Source organism: Oryctolagus cuniculus, chromosome 21 (genome assembly GCF_051225735.1).
Source record: "Oryctolagus cuniculus isolate XC-2025 breed Fujian yellow rabbit chromosome 21, ASM5122573v1, whole genome shotgun sequence".
NCBI lineage: Eukaryota > Metazoa > Chordata > Mammalia > Lagomorpha > Leporidae > Oryctolagus > Oryctolagus cuniculus.
In genome coordinates, this window is record NC_142887.1 from 36,237,508 (window position 1) to 36,258,160 (window position 20,653).

Consider the following 20,653-nt stretch of genomic DNA (forward strand, 5'->3'; position numbering starts at 1 on the left):
CATGAGATTGCCCTGTCCATGGAGAGAGCAAAATTATTTCCAAAGTCAGCTGATTCTGGGTACTCCACATTGTCGCTTTGAGCCCCAGAACCTGTGGTAGTTTGAGAGGCTGGGGGCACCTCTCAATCCTAAATGGTGTCTGTGTCCAGGCCCCTCTCTCTACCCTCCCAGCCACACTCAAAGTCAGTGGGGAGGATGACCTTTTTATCTTGTAAACTGCCATGCACATGAGAGCCATTACAGCCTGTACTGGTGTGAAAATGGCACCTTGTCCCCAGCAGTATCCAACAACCTTGTGTGGGGGTGGGAGGAAAGAAATGTGGTTTTCCTTTATTAGATTAGGTGGATACTCTGCCCCTCCCTAGGGCTCCACGCTGGATTTAAAGTCAGTGTAGTCTGCAGGGTTCTCCTTCATGCTATATCACCAGTGACACAAGCTGCCACAGTGTGCCCTCACCTTATTTTTAGAACCTGGTATTTCCTCAAGCCTCATCTGTGGGATTTATGTGTGGTGTCTTCACTTTGCATCTTTATTGTTCAAGCTGCTCCACTTCTCTCCAACACTCTCCTAGTAACACATTACTTCTGCTTTCCTTCTGCTATTTTCCTCTGGTCAGAATCAGCACCTCTTTTCCCTATTCAACCATGTTTGAATCCCATGAAACATTTCCTTTTATATATATTTATTTTTCAGAAGAAAGTCTGCATTCAGTAATTTTAGGTGGTTATGACAATTCACAACCTGCATTCTTACGTACATGCTTTGAAGAAAATTTATCTGAATAAATGATCAGAGATCATTTAGAGTATTTATTAAGGAATGTATAGTAAAGTACGATGAAAAATCCAAAATAAATACAGTGAGAAGCCGTAGGACAGAAAATGCTTTGCAAAATTGGTGAAAGTTAAAAGAATTTTTTTTAAAAAAGTGTGGGCAAAGACATGGTCAAATAAGTCACAGTAATGCTGATGTCCATAGCAAGGCAATCCACAAAAGACACATCACTGATTATTTTCTCCACAATTATGAGTGAAAAATGTACTTGTTTCTGACTAAAACTACAATTTATGCAAATTTAAACATTTCACTACTAATATAGCCCTTGTAGAAATTATGAAAGCCTTTTTTTATTCCCTTAAAAAATCTAAAAAGAAATTCCTAAGCTCCTAAATTTTCAATCTTGATAGCACATTCTGAGGAAAAACTAAGTTAAAATAAATAAAGAAAAAATTCCTATGTTAGTAGAGCCTTGAAGAAGAGAAGTGTTTTGGGGAATGCCTGCTTTGTTCTGGAGAGTCACAGCTCCTTGTCCCTGAGAGACAGTGAGTAGCCATTGCTGATGCTTCTCTCTGAATAAACTCAGATACAGGAAGTCACACCCCCACAGGAGCAGAATTTGGTGTTATCCAGTTTACCCCAGACATATTCTGTGTTTTGTGTTCTAAGACACTTGATAATCTCCATTCTATCCTCTGCACATCTTCATGCAGACATCTCTTCTTCCCTGTTGAAGATTTATTTATTTATTTGAGAGTCAGAGTTACAGATAAAGGGAGAGCCTGAGAGAGTGAGGTCTTCCATCTGCTCCCCAAAAGGTCACAACAGCCAGAGCTGAGCTGCGACTCTCCACATCAAAGCATGCCAGAGCTGACCTGATCCAAAGCTAGGAATCAGGAGCTTCTTCTGGGTCTCCCATGCAGCTCAGGGGCCCAAGCACTTGGGCCATCCTCTGCTACTTTCCCAGGCCATTATCAGAGAGCTGGATCAGAAATAGAGCAACCAGGACTGGAACCAGCACCCTTATGGGATGCCAGTGCTGCAGGTGGGAGGTTTAACCTACTAAGCCACAATTCCCTGACACTTCCTCTTCTTGCACGTGATTCTTCAGGTCCTGCTAACTTCCTGATGGAAGGATTACTAAATCTAGAACTCAGAAATCATATCTTAGAGACAGCCCATCCCTTCCACTATGGGGCCAACTCTCCCAAACCTGGTAAGCAGAGGGCATTCCACCTGAAGCTGACTTGTCCGTCATCTCAATCGTTAATTCCATAAATTGTATACTCCAGGGTCCTCAAAACTCATGAAGGTGAAGGACACAAAGTGTTTTGATTTTTGACTTCCATCTCCCAGATGTGGCCCTTCTTGTAGAATAAGAATTCAAGATACTTCTCGTGCAACTCACTTTGAAGATTACCAGTGAAGATGCACGTGTCTGCCGTGCTGCCATGGTGCTCTGCCCAGTCCGACATCCAGAGATGCTGTGTCTCCACAGCCCATGTGCCTGCCACTATTGCCTCAGGACAGATCTTCCCACACCATCCTTGTGGGCTCCAAGGCACTCTGCATAATCTAATGCACATGTTAACCACTTTTTAATTACCAGCTTGTAAACAATTGGATGATTACTGAAGATTTTCAAATTATCTATGTCATAATGCAGATTAATAAGCATAAACATGCTTATCTTTGTAAATATATGTGTGCATGCATATGTAGATAAAGACATCTTTCTTCCTAGTTTGGGTGTGTTTTCATTTATGAGTAATTGTTTTGGTTAGTTCTCCCAGAACTATGTAGATACAGATGTTGAAAGTAGACATTTTGGCCGGTGCCGCGGCTTACTAGGCTAATCCTCCCCTGTGGCGCCGGCACACCGGGTTCTAGTCCCGGTCGGGATGCCGGATTCTGTCCCCGTTGCCCCTCTTCCAGTCCAGCTCTCTGCTGTGGCCCGGGAGTGCAGTGGAGGATGGCCCAGGTGCTTGGGCCCTGCACCCCATGGGAGACCAGGAGAAGCACCTGGCTCCTGGCTTCAGATCAGCACAGTGCACCGGCCACAGTACACTGGCCGTGGTGGCCATTGAGGGGTGAACCAATGGAAAAGGGAAGACCTCTCTGTCTGTCTCTCTCACTGTCCATTCTGCCAGTAAAATAAATAAATAAATAAATAAATAAATAAATAAATAAATAAATAAAATAGACATTTTACCTTGTCCCTGATCTTAAAAAATTTTTACTTCATTATGGTTGATGGTAATTTTGAATTTTTTTTTCATATAGTGATTTTTTTGTGTTTAGATAGTTTCCTTTTAGTACCAATTTGTTGAGTCTGTTTATCACAAAAGCATGTTGTGACAAATCTTTTATTCTGCATCAGTTTAAAGGATCATATTTTTCCCTTCAGTCTGTTAATGTGGCATTATTGCAATGATTTATTTTTACCTGTTTAACTCAACTTGCTTTACAAGAATAAAGCTTTTGTGTAAAATCTTTTAAAAAACTGTTGTATTTATTTTGGTATTATGTTGTACAAATTTTTTGCATCAATATTCACAGGAGATATTGATTTTTGGTTTCCTCCTTCTAGTGGCTTTACCTGACTTTCTTATCAGGGTGCTCCTTATCTCATAAAATCAACTAGGAATTTTTCCTTCTCTTAATTTTCTGGAATGTTTGATAATATTGCTATCGATTATTTTATAATTGTATTTACAATTCACCAACCAAGGTATTTGGTCTTTTGATTTATTTTTATTCTAGGGTTTTATTATTAATTCATGGCTAAGTAATATCTCCCATAATCTAATATCTCCTTACTATTTTCTCATTATACTTAACTGAAATTTTCTGGTTCTTTGTAACATATTCTTCTCACTCATAGGGATCCTTAATATAGGACACTTTTTTGAAACAGTGTCTTGGCTTTCCATGCCTGAGATGATCTCATTGGCTTTTTCTACCAGATCAGAATGCCTTAAGGGCTAATTCTGAGATCAGAGTGTTATTTAGAGTGGTTGTCATTTTGTGAGTATGCTGTGTGAACTGCTTCCCATGTTGGAACATTCTATCCCTATTAATTCTATCAATTATTATTATCAGACACTTGATCTTATTTATATGATCATTTTAACAATCCTATCTATATGATCACTTTAACACTTAACATGGCATTTTTACCACCCAGCTTAATAGGATTTGGGTCTCATGGCAAGTTTTTAAACTGTACCCTTAGAAGTAAGTCCACAGGAATGTATGCAGAACTATACAGCTTTGGCCGGCACCACAGCTCACTTGGCTAATCCTCCGCCTATGGTGCTGGCACCCCGGGTTCTATTCCTGGTTGGAGCACCGGATTCTGTCCCAGTTGCTCCTCTTCCAGTCCAGCTGTCTGCTGTGGCCCGGGAAGGCAGTGGAGGATGGCCCAAGTGCTTGGGCCCTGCACCCACATGGGAGACCAGGAGGAAGCACCTGTCTCCTGGCTTTGGATTGGCGCAGCACACTGGCCGCAGTGCATCAGCCATGGCGGCCATTTTGGGGGTAAACCAATGGAAAAGGAAGACTTTTCTCTCTCTCTCTCTCTCTAACTCTGCCTATAAAAAAAAACTGTACAGCTTTACAGTTATAAACTTCCTCCTCTCTCTCATATTCTCACTCTTATTTTTTACTGAGATATATTTTCAATTGACTTTATACACATATGATTAACTCTATATTAAGTAGAGGTCAACAAATAGTTTTAAGAAGAAGAAAATAAAATGAAATAAAAACTGTTCCTCAAGTCAAGACGAGGGCTGTTCAAGTCATTGCTTCTCAAAGTGTCAATTTCACTTCTATAGATTGCCTTTTAGGTACTCTAGTAGTCATTGCAGATCAAGGAGAATATATGGTGTTTGACCTTTGGGACTGGCTTATTTCACTAAGTATGATGTTTTCCAGATTCATTCATTTTGTTGCAAATGACCAGATTTCATTTTTATCACTGTGTAGTATTCCATAATGACATAAAAGAAAATTAACACAATTTAGAGTATGCTGATGACTTTTAAATGTAAAAGTCAAGCAATATACTGATAGTTTGGTTCTAGGATGGGCTTTCATTAGATTGCTAATCATATACATAGGTGGTCAGAACAAATTAATAAGGGTCAGTGTTGTGATATAGCAGGTTAAGCCTCTGCCTGTGAGGCCAACCTTCCATATGGGTTCCAATTTATGTTCTAGCCACTCCATTTTTGCTACAGATGTCTGCTAATGTCCTGGGAAAGCAGGAAGAGATGGTCCAAGTACTTGGGCTCCCAGCACTCATATGAGGAGACCTGCAAGAAGCTCTTGGTTCCTGGCTTTGGCCTAGCCCAGCCCCAGCTATCGCAACCATCAAAGGAGTAAACCAGTAGGTGGAAGATCTCTTTGTCTCTCCCTCTCTGTAACTCTGCCTTGCAAATGAAAAAAGAAAGAAATTCAAAGACAAAATATGCCAGAGAAGTGTACCAGTTACAGTATAGATAATACTTTCATTATCGTGAGTAGACCTCAGTTACATGATGGTAACAATGTGACAAGTACATATAAGAATCTTTGTGTACATTAAAAGAGAAAATAAGAAAAATTGAGGAATGTAAATAAAATAATTCTGTCAATAACCAGGAAAACTTTAAAGCAAAGATGTTTGTATCTACAGCTACACTTTCAAAAATTATATATATATATATACATATATATATATAATTTATATATCATTAGGAAAGGACAGCTCAGTATTCCATAGCAATCTAGATCCTGGTCATTACAGAATGGGGAGGGAACCACCAAACTAACTCACAGTATCTGTTCTTCTGTGTCCCTTCCTACCAACTTCTGATATTAAGTAAACAATAAATAAATAAATATAATTCTAGCATTAAAATGAAATCAAGAGCTTGCCACTCACCCACACAATTGTCAGGGCATGTACCAGTATTTAGACCAACAGAACATTTCAATAATTAATAAAATTGAATAAATAATTCTAAGTTCTATAAATATATATATAATTACATATATTTGTATATGTATCCATTACCTTGAAGAGAAAGAATGATTACCCTTGGTTAAGATGGATCTGAGACATTGTATACCTGATAGTTTCCTGGGCACCTATTGAATGATGGGGGTGATGAAGAACTCACAATGAAAACTTAAAATATCATAGCCACAGGTTCACTGGGGTTGTGGAAAAAAAAATACTGGGCTCAATGAATTCAAAGAACAACAACAACAACAAAAACTAACTTTCCAAAATTAAAGTTAACTTCAAGTTTTATGGAATCAGCATTTAGAGAAAGTTGACGACCACTAGTCCAAGATGATTCATAGATGTGGTGAGTGTGGAGGTTGCTAAGACCAATTGCAGGATTTACAGAAAAGCTGATGACCTCACAATGAAAAAGCAAACTCACATGGCCACAGTGTCCCTAGACTAGAACCGAGGTCAAGGAATTTATTAATGATACATACAGGTGACAGTAATAATTTAAAGGCAAAATGAAAAATAAAAATGTATGTATATGTTATTATATATTGTAAAGTGATTATTCAGAGTAGAAACTGATAACTAGGTAGGAGCAGTAATGGATCCAAAAGCACATAAAGGTGATGGTTAGAAAAAGTACTCCCCAAATAACACTTAAAGAAGAAAGCAAAACAATTACAGAAATTCAATATAGAAACTAATTTCAGTGGAAAGACATCTGATTTTCAGTCTAAAGTATGGACAATACACATGATATTCAACAGCAATATAAATTAAGAGACTGTAAAATCTGCACATTCATAGACTTTAAAAATACGTAGACTTGTGTGCAAATAGTAGTTACATTGCACATTCGCCATGCAGGGAAATTTTACATTTTGTTCACAGTACCAGGCACACAATAAATGTTCAATTACTGAGTCTACTTTATGAAACTAAGGCATGAAAAAGTGAAGAGTGACATTTTCTTTGTAAATTCATTTTAAAAATTAAAATACATACTGTTTTTATCTTCAAGAAAGGCAAAAATAAAAACATGTGACGGCACATATAAGGCAAATGGGTGCGGTTATGAAGCCTACCAGAGGGGGCACCAAGGACAGTTGTGCAGCTTGTGAATTGAAAGATGCCACACCTGGAGTGAGAGGGAGGTGGGGGATGGGGGTACCTAGTCAGTGGATTGCTATCGCAAGCTGAAGCAGTCCTGGGAAGGATGTCTTTGGGTAATTTTCAGCCTAAGAGGGGCAGAACAGCTCTTTGCTGCCTTGCTGTGATAGTAGAACCCTTAGATAGGAGTGTACATTAGGGCAACTTATTTCTGGACAATTTGAAAAGTCTAGCAAACTTCAAAATCATTTAGAAGCAGTGATAAAATTTTATACGTGCTTTTACATATGTAAGTGAAAAGATATGGGCATAAACATTCCTGATGATAGCAATATTCATAAGCTTATAGAATTCTCACTTTTTGAACAGCATATGCATAATTGCTATATTATATAAAAGACTAAACAAGAATTACTGTGGGGGTAGATCAGTATAAGCAGACACATAACCTCTATAAACGATATGAAGTTAAACAAGGTGTAGAAGGGGCTATATTCTAATTATTGGAATTTTAAACAATGAAAAATCTTAAAAGGTATAAGATGTTGAATTTTAATGTTAGTACTGTCAACACTGTACATGCATAACCATGCACTTAAATATGTTACTCAAATATCAAAATGCAGTTCTATAGAAGATTTAAGACATCTCATAGTTTACCATTAAATTTCATTTTAAACACAAATAATTGGTGCTTTAACAATATACAAATATATTACTAACAGAGGTAACCAAATTACATTTTTTTCTGAGTTGAATTTTCTTTACTTGGTCTTTTTTTTGCCCTATATTACTTTGAATTCCTTCTTTACACTTCTCACAAATGAAAAATTTCTTACCAACTCCAATAGAATTGTGTTTCCGTAGCTGTCCAAGGAGGAAATGTATGTGCTTTTGAAATAGTCTCCATGCCAAGAAGGGAATCCTCAGTTTTGAGAAAGTCAGATTTATTGAATTGAAGTCTTCTGGGAACTCATCTTTTTTTTATTTATTTTTCCTCAAAAGTAAGCCAGGATTTAGATAAAGTGCAAGAAAATGATTTGTACTAGGAAGTTGTACCAATTAAGGAGAACATAGGCATGAAAGGGACAAGCTCTAGGCAGCACTTCTAAATTTAATATAAGAAAAAAAATCTCCAACTGTATATATTTTGATCTCCAGCTGATCACTGGCTAAATATTATGATGCCTTTCCTAGCTCCAAAGTTTAGTCACAAAAACTCAAAGTCCATTACTGCAGCTTCCATTCAATTGTTTTAATACCCATCTACCTTTAACACTACTCAACATACCCAAGTCCTAAACTGACAGATCCTTAATGAAATGTGTACACTGACAGAGCCAACACAGCTAGCAGAATAAAATAATTTATTGTACACTGTGCACATGGCTTTCATATGTAATGTATGTATCTTAAGGGGAGGTGTGGATTTAATCTTTTATATTGCAGTACACATGTAGTTGTACCATATAAAATGATACCTGTGATCAAGGAAAGCACACTTTGAAAAAAAAGATTTATTTTTATGTACTTGAAAGGCAGAGTTGAGAGAGAGACAGAGAGAGAGAAAGAGAGAGACAGAAATAAAGAGAGTACTTCCACTGGCTTATTCACTCCGAAACGGCTGCCTCAGCCAGGGATAGGCCAAGCTGAAGCCAGGGGACAGAGGCTTCATCTGGGTCTTCCTGCTGTGGGTAATTATTAGGAGGCTGGATCTGAAGTGGAGTGTCTGTGACTCCACGGCAGGCAGCTGCTTAACCTGCTGCAACTCAGTGCTGGACCCAGAAAGGACACTTTTAAAAATCTACCTTAGGGCCTGGCACTGTGGTGTAGTGGGTAAAGGCACCGCTTGCAGTGCCCACATCCCTTATGGGTGCTAGTTTGAATACTGGGCGTTCCACATCTGATCCAGCTCTCTGCTGTGGCCTGGGGAAGCAGTGGAGAACTATCTCAGTCCTTAGGCCCCTAAACCCACGTGGGAGACCCAGAAGAAGCTCCTGGCTCCTGGCTCTCACTAAGCCTTCAAAATATAAACTACTCCACATCTCTGCATCAATGAAACCCTTTAAACAACCATGTTCTCTAAACATATTTTGCATTTCCACTAATTTTCTAGAGTAACCATTGAACTAATTCTGACCTAACAGCCCTGGAAGAGTTCATTTGCAAATCTTATTCTTGAAAGTGTTTATAAACAACCACTGTCCAAAGTTTCATTCACAAAACTGTGCTTATGTCATTTTGGTTTTTTAATTGTTCATTCATTTTTGCAAAAGGTAGATTTAATCTCTGTGTTGTTTACTCTTTCATCTCAGACCTTGAAAGGTAAATTTCAAAGGAAAGATCTGAGGGAGTCAGAAGTTTAAATGCACCCAGAGGGGTTTCCTCTAATTCCAGCCCTCATCACCAGGTTCCTCCCCATCTATCCTAAGCTGAAAGGCAGCTGACCTCAGAAAGGGACCGCGTAGACTTGGCCACACAGTACGGGGGCTGCGGTACTTGGCCTGGCCCTCTGAGGGTGCAGTGGCACCCCTGCATCCCGGGAAGGGTGGGATTCGGTGGGTACCCTGTTTTGTGCTCAGGGGGCAGGCTGCGGAACCAGGACATACTAATTCTCTGGGACCTCAGCGAGGCGGGCAGTAGGCATCCTGTGAGCGCAATGGAGCGCAGTCTGGTGGCACAGCTGTGGACCAAGCACTTTCCCCGCTGTCACTTATAGGTGTCAGCTGTTGGAACCCAGGGGTCCCCGGTGGTCGAGGTGCAGCATTACGCCGCACTCGGGCACAGGGTAGCTCAAAAAGGCTGTACCTTGCAGGCACCCACATACCTATTATGGGCATTGGGCAGTAAGTTGCTGGGCAGGCAGGGCCTAAGTGCTCACTGGCACCCGCCGGCACCTCCCACCAGCAGCACTCCGGAATGAAATCATCCAGGCTTTCCCTCCCTCTCGCCTGGCAGTCACAATGCGCACTCACAGGCAGCCCTCTGCCTGCTGGGAGTCCTAGTTTGAAGGTATAGTCTCTCCTCACACGGCCCCGTATCTCTGCAGAGGGCCCAGGGAAATGTACACCACGGGAAGGCAGGTCTGTAGCTAGCCCTGTTGGAGTCACTTAGCAACGAAGAGATCCACCTTTGGAAACTGGTTGGAGATTTAGCCAGGGTCCTACTGTCTTCCTGCACCTGGCCTCCCTATACACCTTCACCTAGGAGCTACCAAACATCTGGATCTACCACTAATGCACCGTTTTTACATTTCCTGACCCCCTGTTCACAACCGTAAATTCCACTGCTTTATTACACTTTCTGTGAGAACAAAACACTTTCTAAGAAGATGATGGCAGAAAAAGAGACCTTGAGCTTAAACAAATGCCCAGAAAAGATGCCGATGAGGGGGGCCCGCGCTATGGCATAATGGGAAGAGCTGCTGCCTGCAGTGCCGGCACTCCATATGTGCACTGGTTCCAGTGCCAGATGCTGTACTTCTGGTCACGCTCTCTGTTATGGTCTAAGAAGGCAGTAGAAGATGGCCCAAGTCCTTGGGCCCCTGTACCCATGTGGGAGACTCGGAAGAAGCTCCCGGCTCTTGGCTCTGGGAACACCCCAGCTCCCACCCTGTGGCCATTTGGGGAGTGAATCAGCAGATGCCTTTCAAATAAAAGAATTAATCTTTAAAACAAAATGCCAATGAGGATCAAGCTGCTGGCACAATGACTGCTCCAAGTGTACCAGCCTCACTCGTGGTTTCTGAGGGCTTCAGTTTATGCCAGATTGAAAACTCAATCATAAGTGATCTTGAATTGGATGCACTTGCTCTGAGTCAGGAGACATGAGTATTAGAGGTTGGCAACTCTAAGATGAATTCTGACCCCTTTCCTGGGTCGTCTTTGCCAAAAATGGCAATTATTCATGCACAATAGTGTGTGGAGGTCAGGCTAGGTTGTTGAAAAGGATTGTAGGCAAATGATTGAACTACATTCATTTATAAGCATCTTCCTAGAACTCGTGGTTTTTAGATCACACCAAAATTATTCTTAAGCTATTAACACAAAGAGAAAACATCCCTATTCCTTATTGATTCCAAAACTAGCCCCACTCAGCAAAGGGCCTAATAGTAGACAAGTTCTTAGCTTTGATGAACTTGCAGAATTTAACATGAGCTGATAAACAACTGAGAGCATAAACTCATTAAAACATTTACAGTAAGAAATTTCATCTATTTAGCCTAAGAATTTCCAGAGTATCCTAGCATTTACTGTAACAAGATTCTTACAAATATCACAGCCTGTGAAAGTACTGAAAGGCAACCCAGTATGAAACCTGTCTCCTGATAGGTCTTTTAAATGATCTTTTAAACGATCCAATATTTAATTCAGGTATCTCTGCCTTATAATATGATTTGTATTTCTTTTTTGTAGTTTGTGGTATCAAGAAATTACTCTCAATATTGTTAAGAAAAAATATTTACAGTACACACCTGCTTTAGCTGCATAACAGGTTATAATATATTACATTGAAAAACTTCCTTTTTGTTATGTATTTTTAAATCTGCCATGCTGTGTAAACATATGAGTGGTAATAAGACATTAGATAACAAATGTAGCTGTCAAATCTGTGTTATTTACACTCTGGGGGGATCCGACACATTTTATGATAACTCATCTGTTAAATGAAGACTCGTTGCTTCACCATGTTACATGATTTGTTTTACTTCTGTGTTGCAAATATAAATCTTGTCCCTAAACCATATCCTTAAACAGCATATTGAACTGCTTCTACACAAATTGGTATTCCCATTTTTGAATATGTGTCAATTGAAATTGTTAAAATTACTGGAAGTAAACTAAAATTCATGTTTGGTGAAACTGCATTCCTTTTTCATGGAATTTCCCATGAATAGGTTCTCATGACAGTCAAGAATATTCACCTTTCAGCAGTGCAGAACATCATAAACATTAAATTCCATCATTCAGTTTTTCTTCTATACAATATTTGTTATAATTTTGGAGATTTTTAAAATTTTCTATGTTAACTTCAAAATTGTGTAAGAAATTTGTGACATTTCTAAACATATGTTCATATATTCATGAATCATGTTAATTCAAATAGCTTTGCAACTAATGTCATTGTTCTGCAAAATGAAGGATTTTACTACTGCCAGACTAGATAAATATGTCTACAAGAATAAAAAAAGTATCAAGCAGTTTTCCATATAGTTATTTGAGATAGTTATCTTCTTTTTTCATATTATAAAATGAAAAACTCTTAGTGTAATACCTATTTCTCCATTGGGATATCATCAAAACAGGGTAAGTCCTTTTTGACTTTATTATAAGTAATAATTCTTAGATGCAAATGTTATTTATCCATTTATTCAGTCAATAACAATATTTTAGAAAGCTTTTGTTTAATAAATATAAATTTCATAGATAAAGCTTTAGGAATATAGCAATTCTTCCCTCCGTACCCACCCTCCCACCTCCACTCCCATCCCACCTCCTACTCCCTCTCCCATACCATTCTTCATTAAGATTAATATTTAATTACTTAATTATCTTTATATACAGAAGACCAACTCTATATTAAGATTTCAACAGTTTGCACCCACACAGACACCCAAAGTATAAAGTGCTCTTTGAAGACTAGTTTTACCGTTAATTCTTATGGTGCGACTCATTAAGGACAGAGGTCCTACACAGGGAACAAATGCATATTGACTCCTGTGGTTGATTTAACAATTAACATTCTCATTTATGATGTCAATGATCACCCAAGGCTCCTGTCATGAGCTGCTACGGCTGTGGAAGCGTTTTCAGTCCACAAACTCTGTCAGTATTTAGACAGGGCCATAATCAAAGTGTAAGTTCTCTCCTCCCTTCAGAGAAAGGTACCTCCTCCTTTGATAGCCCCTTCTTTCCACTTGGATCTCACTATCAGAGTTCTTTCATGTAGGCCATTTTTTCTCACAGTATCTTGGCTTTCCATGCCTGAAATGCTGTCATGGGTTTTTAGCCAGATCCAAATGACTTAAGGGCTGATTCTGAGCCTAGAGTGTTGTTTAGGGCGTTTGTCATTCTCTGAATCTGCTGTTTGGCCTGCTTCCCACGTTGGATCATTCTCTCCTTTTTAACTTTATCTATTGTTATTAGCAGAAACTTGGTCTTATTTATTTATTATGATCCCTTTGACACTTATTCCTATCTTTATGATCAGGACACTTAAAATAATCACTTTAACTAGTAAGATGGCATTAGTTTCACCCAGCTTAATGGGATTCGGAGTCCCATGGCAAGATTTTAGCTTCACACTTAAGAGTAAGTCTGTGGGAACACGTGCCAAACTGTACACCTCCTTCCTCTCTTATTCCTAGTCTTATTTTTTACTGGGATCAATTTTCAATTTGATTTCATCACAGTTTTTTTGGACACCCAGTATTTACTAAGCACAATATGGGAATTTGCAGTCACCAAACAAAAGTTCTCATCCTTAGTACACTGAGGAAGAACAACAAAACCAACAATAATGTCTGGATAAAAGAAAGACAATACTATTTATATAAAGTAACTTCAGAGGGACAAGAAAGAAAAGTTTCTGGGTCTGGCACTGTGGCCTAGCAGGTAAAGCTACCACCTGCAGTGCTGGCATCCCATATGGGCTCTGGTTCGAGTTCTGGTTGTTCCACTTCCAGTCCAGCTCTCTGCTATGGCCTGGGAAAGCAGAAGATGGCCCAAATCATTGGGCCCCTGTACCTGAATGGGAGACCTGGAAGAGGCTCCAGGCTCCTGGCTTAGGATCAACACAGCTCTGACCATTGTGACCAATTGGAGAGCAAACAAGTGGATGGAGGACCTATCTCTCTCTGCCTCTCCTTCTCTCTATGTCTAACTCTGACTTTCAAATAAAATAAATAAATCTTTAAAAACAGTTTTTTTCTCACATCCAGTGTTTGTATTTCATCATTTTTATCTTCAGCAGTGCAGACTTTTCAGCGTTACCAAGGAAAATATTCCTATCACTTTTTGAGGGCCTATTTCTGTTCAGAATGTTTATGCAAATTTCTAGCTTTCCTTAATTGTAATCCTATGTTCCAAAAGGCACTATATTTTCCAGAGAAACTTGATTTGCCTCTGTCAAACCATAGCTAATGGTTTAGATAAGTCACAATCCCAGTGCTTTGCTACATAAGCCATGTGTAACTATACAGGGCATGGGGATGCCCAATGTTTCTTTTGAGATTGCTAATAGTGATATAAATATTCAAGTTCAATCAGAAATAGGTTTGATCAGATGGGCTATGCAAGCATAAATCCTTATCAAATATCATAATCTATATGTAAGGATTCAAAATTATTCACCAAATAATTATAAATGTAAATAGTACTTTTTTTCAAATCCTGATGTCAATGGTTGTTTTTAATACTGATTCTTTTGCTTTTAATAAAATTTTGTTGCAATCTATATGAAAATAAGCAATTACAAAAACTACAATCAGAATAAAATTCAAGTTCATCTTTTTACAATATTTGCCTATAAAGTGTGATAGGAAATACAGGCTAATCCTCCGCCTGCAGCGCCTGAACCCCGGGTTCTAGTCCCAGTTGGGGTGCTGGATTCTGTCCCTGTTGCTCCTCTTCCAGTCCAGCTGTCTGCTGTGGCCCGGGAAGGCAGTGGAGGATGGCCCAAGTGCTTGGGTCCTGCACCCACATGGGAGACCAGGAGGAAGCACCTTGTTCCTGGCTTCGGATTAGCATGCCGGCCATAGTGGCCATTTGGGGAGTGAACCAATGGAAAAGGAAGACCTTTCTCTCTGTGTCTCTCACTATCTAACTCTGCCTGTCAAAAAAAAAGGAATTAGAGAATTTGATCATTTTACAGTTAATTTTCCTTGTAATGGCCTTAATTAGGGTTTGGTAGAATCTATGACCAGTAACCAGCAACCTGTATTGTGTTGACTTCATCTCAGTAGAGTGGCTGCTTTCTGTGCTACTCTAGTCTATCACAAAATAAATTAGCATATGGAACAAGGTGTGATGGTAGAGAAATTCACTTCAATTAAACTTTATACTACAAGCTTTATACTTCTCTTTAAATGCTGTATGCTCAAAGTTGAGGGAGATTATATAAATAATTCTCTAATATTAATTCACATAGATAAGGAGACATATTTATCAATCATATTTTCATGTACACATAGTAATAATAGTAATTAATTTACAAATTATATAGTAAAATATTGAATTGGCTGCTTTAGCAGAGACCAAATAACAATAGCTTTAGTAACTGAAATCATCTCTGTCATATATCAAAGTTCGTTTGTAGCCAATCCTGGGAGGTTGGACAGTTTTCTCCCGTGGAATAGATCCAGGGGCACAGAACCCATCTATAATCTTGCCTTGTATCCTGTAAGATCATGCCTGGGCAAAAGTGGGTTTATCACCACCAGGACAAAATACCACCCTCAGGAAGAGGAAGAGGAAGAGGAAGTCAAGGGCTGCCAACCTTGAGCATAACTCAGGAGCTGCATCCCACTATTTCACTCACTGCTGCATCCACAGCTCAGGAAAAATTCCTGCCACATAGCCTGTGTTATATTTCATATAGTGAAATTAATTAATAAATGTTTTATGCTACAGGTAGACAATTCTCTTTAAATTACCAGTTGCAAAGAAATGGAATATATCTAGGGGAGGAACTGCTAGGCCCTACATATGGATATGTTTAGTTTTAAAAAGTATCCTGAAATTCTTTTTCAATTTTTTTTTCAAATTTAAATTCTTACTAGACCTAAATGAGATGACTCTTTGTTCTATAATCTCACAATAATTAGTATTTTCTTTATGTAAACTCCTTCAGGATGTAATATTAATGTAATATTAATTCTATTGTGATTAATGAAGTTAGCACCTATACGGGATGCCAGCACTGCAGGCAGAGGCTTAGCCTTCTACTCCACAGTACCACCCCAGTGTCAGGATTATATATTTTAAAATAAATGTATGAAGAGGTTGGCACTGTGGTGCAGCGGGTTAAAGCCCTGGCCTGAAGTGCTGGCATCCCACATGGCTGCTGGTTCTAGTCCCAGCTGTTCCTCTTCCGATCCAGCTCTCTGCTATGGCCTGGGATAACAGTACAAGATGGCCCAAGTCCTTGGGCCCCTGCACCCATGTGGAAGACCTGGAAGAAGCTCCTGGCTCCTGGCTTCGGATCGACATAGCTCTGGCTGTTGCAGCCATCTGGGGAGTGAACCAGTGGATGGAAGACCTCTCTCTCTCTCTCTGCCTCTTTCTGTAACTCTGTCTTTCAAATAAATAAAAATAAATCTTAAAAAAATAAATTTATGAAGTGATTCTTGGTGCACACAAAGAGGTAAATATCACACTGTACCCCATGATTTGCACAATTATTAACTAAAAATAAAAATAAAACAGTATAATTCAAATGATTAATGGTTATGCCAAATGCCCACCCCCTCTTCTCCTTCTAACTGAACATAACATAGGATTCCATTTGTTCTCCATTCTTAAGATATGAAGCATATGTGTCTTCTCAATTTTTGCTTGGGTAATTTCACTGGATTTGTTAGTACACATTTTCAAGTAATCTGTGTTAAATTTCAAAAACATTATTTTTGAAAAGCTAAAATATCTTGTAAATAAATATTCTCAACTCTTCTATACTGCATATAATTTCTGTCATCCTTTTTAGCTATCAGAAATTGTAACCCTGTTAATTATTGATATTATCAATTTAATAAACTCTTATCTATTAGATCACATGGGAATAAAAAAGTAAATATTTTGCCGTACCTTCAACTGCTTTCAATCTTTTCCTAACGTGGTCTGACAGCCAAAGCTGTGTTGCTCTTTCTGTCTGATGAATTACATTTTATAAGATTTTACTTCAGAGAAAGCAAAGGACACTGAAAGGAAGAAAGAACTCATATTCACAGGTTCATTTCCCAAATGCTCACAAATTCCAGGCAGAGATTAGGTCTACACCCAAGAGCTGGCAACTCAATCCAGGTTTCCCATGTTGGTCTTGAGCCATCACCGTGGCTTCCCAAGATCTTCTTTAATAGGAAGTTGGAGTTGGGATCAAAACCATATAATGAACCCAGGCCCTCCAATATGGAACACAAGTTTCTTGATTGCTACACTAAACAGATACCCCAGCATGTTTTTATAAACTGAAATACATGGATCTGGGTGCCTGTGTGTGTGTGAGAGAAAGAGAAGTAAAGAGAGAAAGAGCAAGAGCCAGAGAGACAGAGAGAGCTGTTGCACAACTGGTGTTGGTGGGGTGGGTGGGCTGGGCTGGGGTCAGTTTTGGGTGGGACATTTGGATCTAGAGACCAGCACAGCAACCTCTAAGGTCACAGTGAGGGCATGGGAAAAATGCAAGGAAAGCAGAAATGCAAGGATGAACAGCAGGGAGGCAGGCAGGGGGATTGTTAGGGAGACCTGTGTGCTTGGGTGGGAAGGGATCCTTTGGGCAAAGTCCACAGGATTGCATCATCTACTCGAGGGATGTGTGAAGAAGTGATTGCATGAAGGTGGTTTCCTGTGTATCACCCAAAGGTCCTGGGACCTAGCAATGACCTTGGCCACCACAGATCACGCTGTCGGCTACAGCCACTGGTGAGCGACAAGGCAGGCCATGCAAGTGGGGCACCAGGATGCCCTTACCCACTTCCAATGCGTGTGCTTAAGGACTTTGCAACATCACTGGTGTGGTGACCAGTAAGGATACCTCCATGTATTGCTGGCAACAGGATGAGCAGGAGAACAGCAATCCTGTCCTGGGGTGGGAGTGGGGAGTGGAGAGTGCGGTGGAGGGGAGGAGGCGATGATGTGTAATGGGGTGGGGGATGGGGAGAGACGTAAGATAGATATGGGGGCAACTTGTCTGTTTGTTCCCAAGGAATGGGGCTTTTCTTCTATGATCTCAGAGAAGTAGTGTGGCAGGGCCATGGTCGGGGCACCCAGCAGACCTGGTGAAGAACCTGGTTTCCAGAAGGTGATGGAGAATATGATCCAAGGTCTACCTTCCAGTGAAAGTGGGAGCTGAACTCTTGGGATTCCATGCAGTGAACTGGGCTCAGGCATCAAACCTACAGCTGGCTTCAGAACTTTGCTTGTGGCCACTAGGTAGCACAAGAAGGCAAAGCCACGGCCTACTCAGAAGCTGACTGCCCAAGCCTTAACGTGGGCCTGCAGGCTTCCAGCCACTGCTCTGGGAAGGAGGCTGGGGACTGGAGCCAGAAAAGAGATTCAGGGTGATGTGGAGATCGTGTGTGTTTGTCTGGGGGGTGGGGAGGGAGAGAGAGAGAGAGAGACAGACAGACAGACAGAGAGGGAGGGAGGGAGAGATGGAGGGAGCCCGAGCCCGAGCAGACTTCCTCCCTTCCCTGGTTCTCTGAGGGCTTCATCCTGGCTACAGACACCCCTGGCAGTGGTCATCACCAGAGGGAAGGTCCTCCCGCTGCTTGACCCTACACTGACAACTCTCCACACCCTGATTGCCCCCATGCTGGGTTTCCCTGGCTTCCACACCAGGTACCTCCTGGGCCCAGGAAGGTGTGTCTTCCCACAGACATTCCAGGAGACATGGCAGTGTGCTCTGCACCTGCCGGGTCCTGGACCTCATGTATGGCCACAGATGGCCATGTATTTTCCCTGACCTTGGAACCCCCTAGGTGTGACACCATCCATGGCCTTTGGCTCCTTGAGCCCCAGAATCCTGGAGGCTCTGGTGCCGTCTGACTCTCTCCCCTTCCCTACCCCAACAACCCTCCCACCTACCCCTCCTGCCACACGCTCCCCACCATCTTGGACACTTCTTTCAGGAAAGAGGCCCCTGTGCCCAAACGCATATTGCCTGGCATCCCCTAAACTTGCTGCAGTGGGGAGGTCTTCAGTAGGTCTAGGAGAGCATGGTATTCGTGCTGGCTGAAGACTGGCTCTGGGCCTGCCTGAGAGCCCTACTCACAGCCGTCCAGATTGCCGAAGTTTTAGGCATCTCACCAAACTCTGGCTGGACAGCTGCTCATCCAGCAGGCTCAGTCTCCACTGTGGGCAGGGCGACAGGGCTCAGTAGCTGAGAGCCCCACTGGCTGGCTGCTGGCTGCAGCTACCTCTGGAAAACTTGGGCCTGAGTGGGTGAGGCCAACATCTGCTGCACAGGTACCCCCTGCCACATCAGGCCCTGGGGCCTGGGATGGCACCCCTTCCAGGGACCTGGAGCTGCCCCAGACAGGTGGCAACTTGCGGGTATGGGCTGAGTGGGGTCTCTGGAGGGCATAAGCGGGAAAAGGAGGCCGGTGTTGCCCCCACGCATCTGTAATCTTCCTTGTTGTGGGGGCCACCAAGATGTCTGTGTGAGGGAGCGCCCCACTGCACTGGTGGGCCGTAGTGCCCTGTGACCCAGGAGGCTCAGATGAGGAGCTGGGGGCTGCCATCCCAGCGCGGCCTGGCTGGGCATGATGCCATCGGGCATGGGTGCCAGGCTCCTGTGGCCAACAGGATTCTTTTAATCCATGAACATGGAAGATTTTTCCATTTTTTATATCTTCTTTTATTTCTTTAATGTTTTGCAATTCTTATCATAGGGATCTTTGACATCCTTGGTTAAATCTATTTCAAGGTATTTTGATTTTTTTGTGAATGGGATTAATCTTAGAAGTTCTTTCTCTGCTGCGGCATTGTGTATACAATGGTTATTGATTTTTGGGTATTGATTTTATATCCTCTACTTTGACAAGCTCTTCTGTGAGTTTCAATACTCTCTTAGTGCAGTCCTTTGGATCTCCTATATATAAGATCTTGTCTTCTGCAAATAGGGATAGTTTCACTTCCTCCTTCCCAAATTGCATCCCTTACATTTTTTTTCTCACCTAATGGCTCTGGCTAAAACTTTCAGGACTATATTTAAAAGCAATGGCGAGAGTCTGCGTTTTTATCTGCTTCCACATCTCAGTAGGAATGCCTCCAACTTTTCTCCATTCAATAGGATGGCTGGCCGTGGATTTGTCATAAATTGCCTTGATTGTGTTGAGAAATGTTCCTTTTATTAAAAAATTTGCTTAAAGTTTTCATCATGAAAGGGTGTTGAATTTTTCAAATGCTTTCTCTGTGTCTATTGAGATAATCATATGGTTTTTTTCTTCAATTTGTTAATGTGATGTATCACCTTGATTTTACTTGGTCAGGGTTCATGGTCCTTCTGTCGTGTTGTTGGATTTAATTGGCTAATATTTTGTTGAGGATTTTTGTGTTTATGTTTTCATGGAAATTTTTCTATAGTTCTCTTTTTGTATCACATCATTTCTAGGTTTGGGTATTAAGGTGATGCAGGCTTTTAAGAATGAGTTTGGGAGGATTCCTTCCTTTAAAATTGTTTTGAATACGTTGAGAAGATTTGGAATTAGTTCTTTAAATGTCTGGTAGAATTCAGCAGTGAATCTGTTGGGTCTGGGGTTTTTCTTTTGTTGGGAGGCTCTATTACTGCTTTAATCTCCATCTTGTTTATTTGTCAGTTTAGATTTTCTGTATCTTCATGACTTAATTTTGGTAGATTGAATCTTTCTAGGAATCTATCCATTTCTTCTAGGTTTCCTACTTTGTTGGCATACAGCTTTTAAAATAATTTCTGATGATTCTTTTACCTCTGGTATCTGTTGTTACATTTTATTTTTCATCTCTGATGTTTTTTATTTGAGTCTTTTCCTTCTTTGGTTAATTGCACCAATGGTGTATCTATTT

The 20,653-nt window shown here is 40.7% G+C and overlaps 1 pseudogene; it reads left to right on the plus strand.

Moving 5' to 3' along the window:
• Nucleotides 1-17,534, plus strand: part of LOC149119931 (ATP-dependent RNA helicase DHX8-like) — a 45,401-nt pseudogene extending 27,867 nt beyond the window's left edge.
• The last annotated feature ends 3,119 nt before the right edge of the window (nt 17,535-20,653 follow it).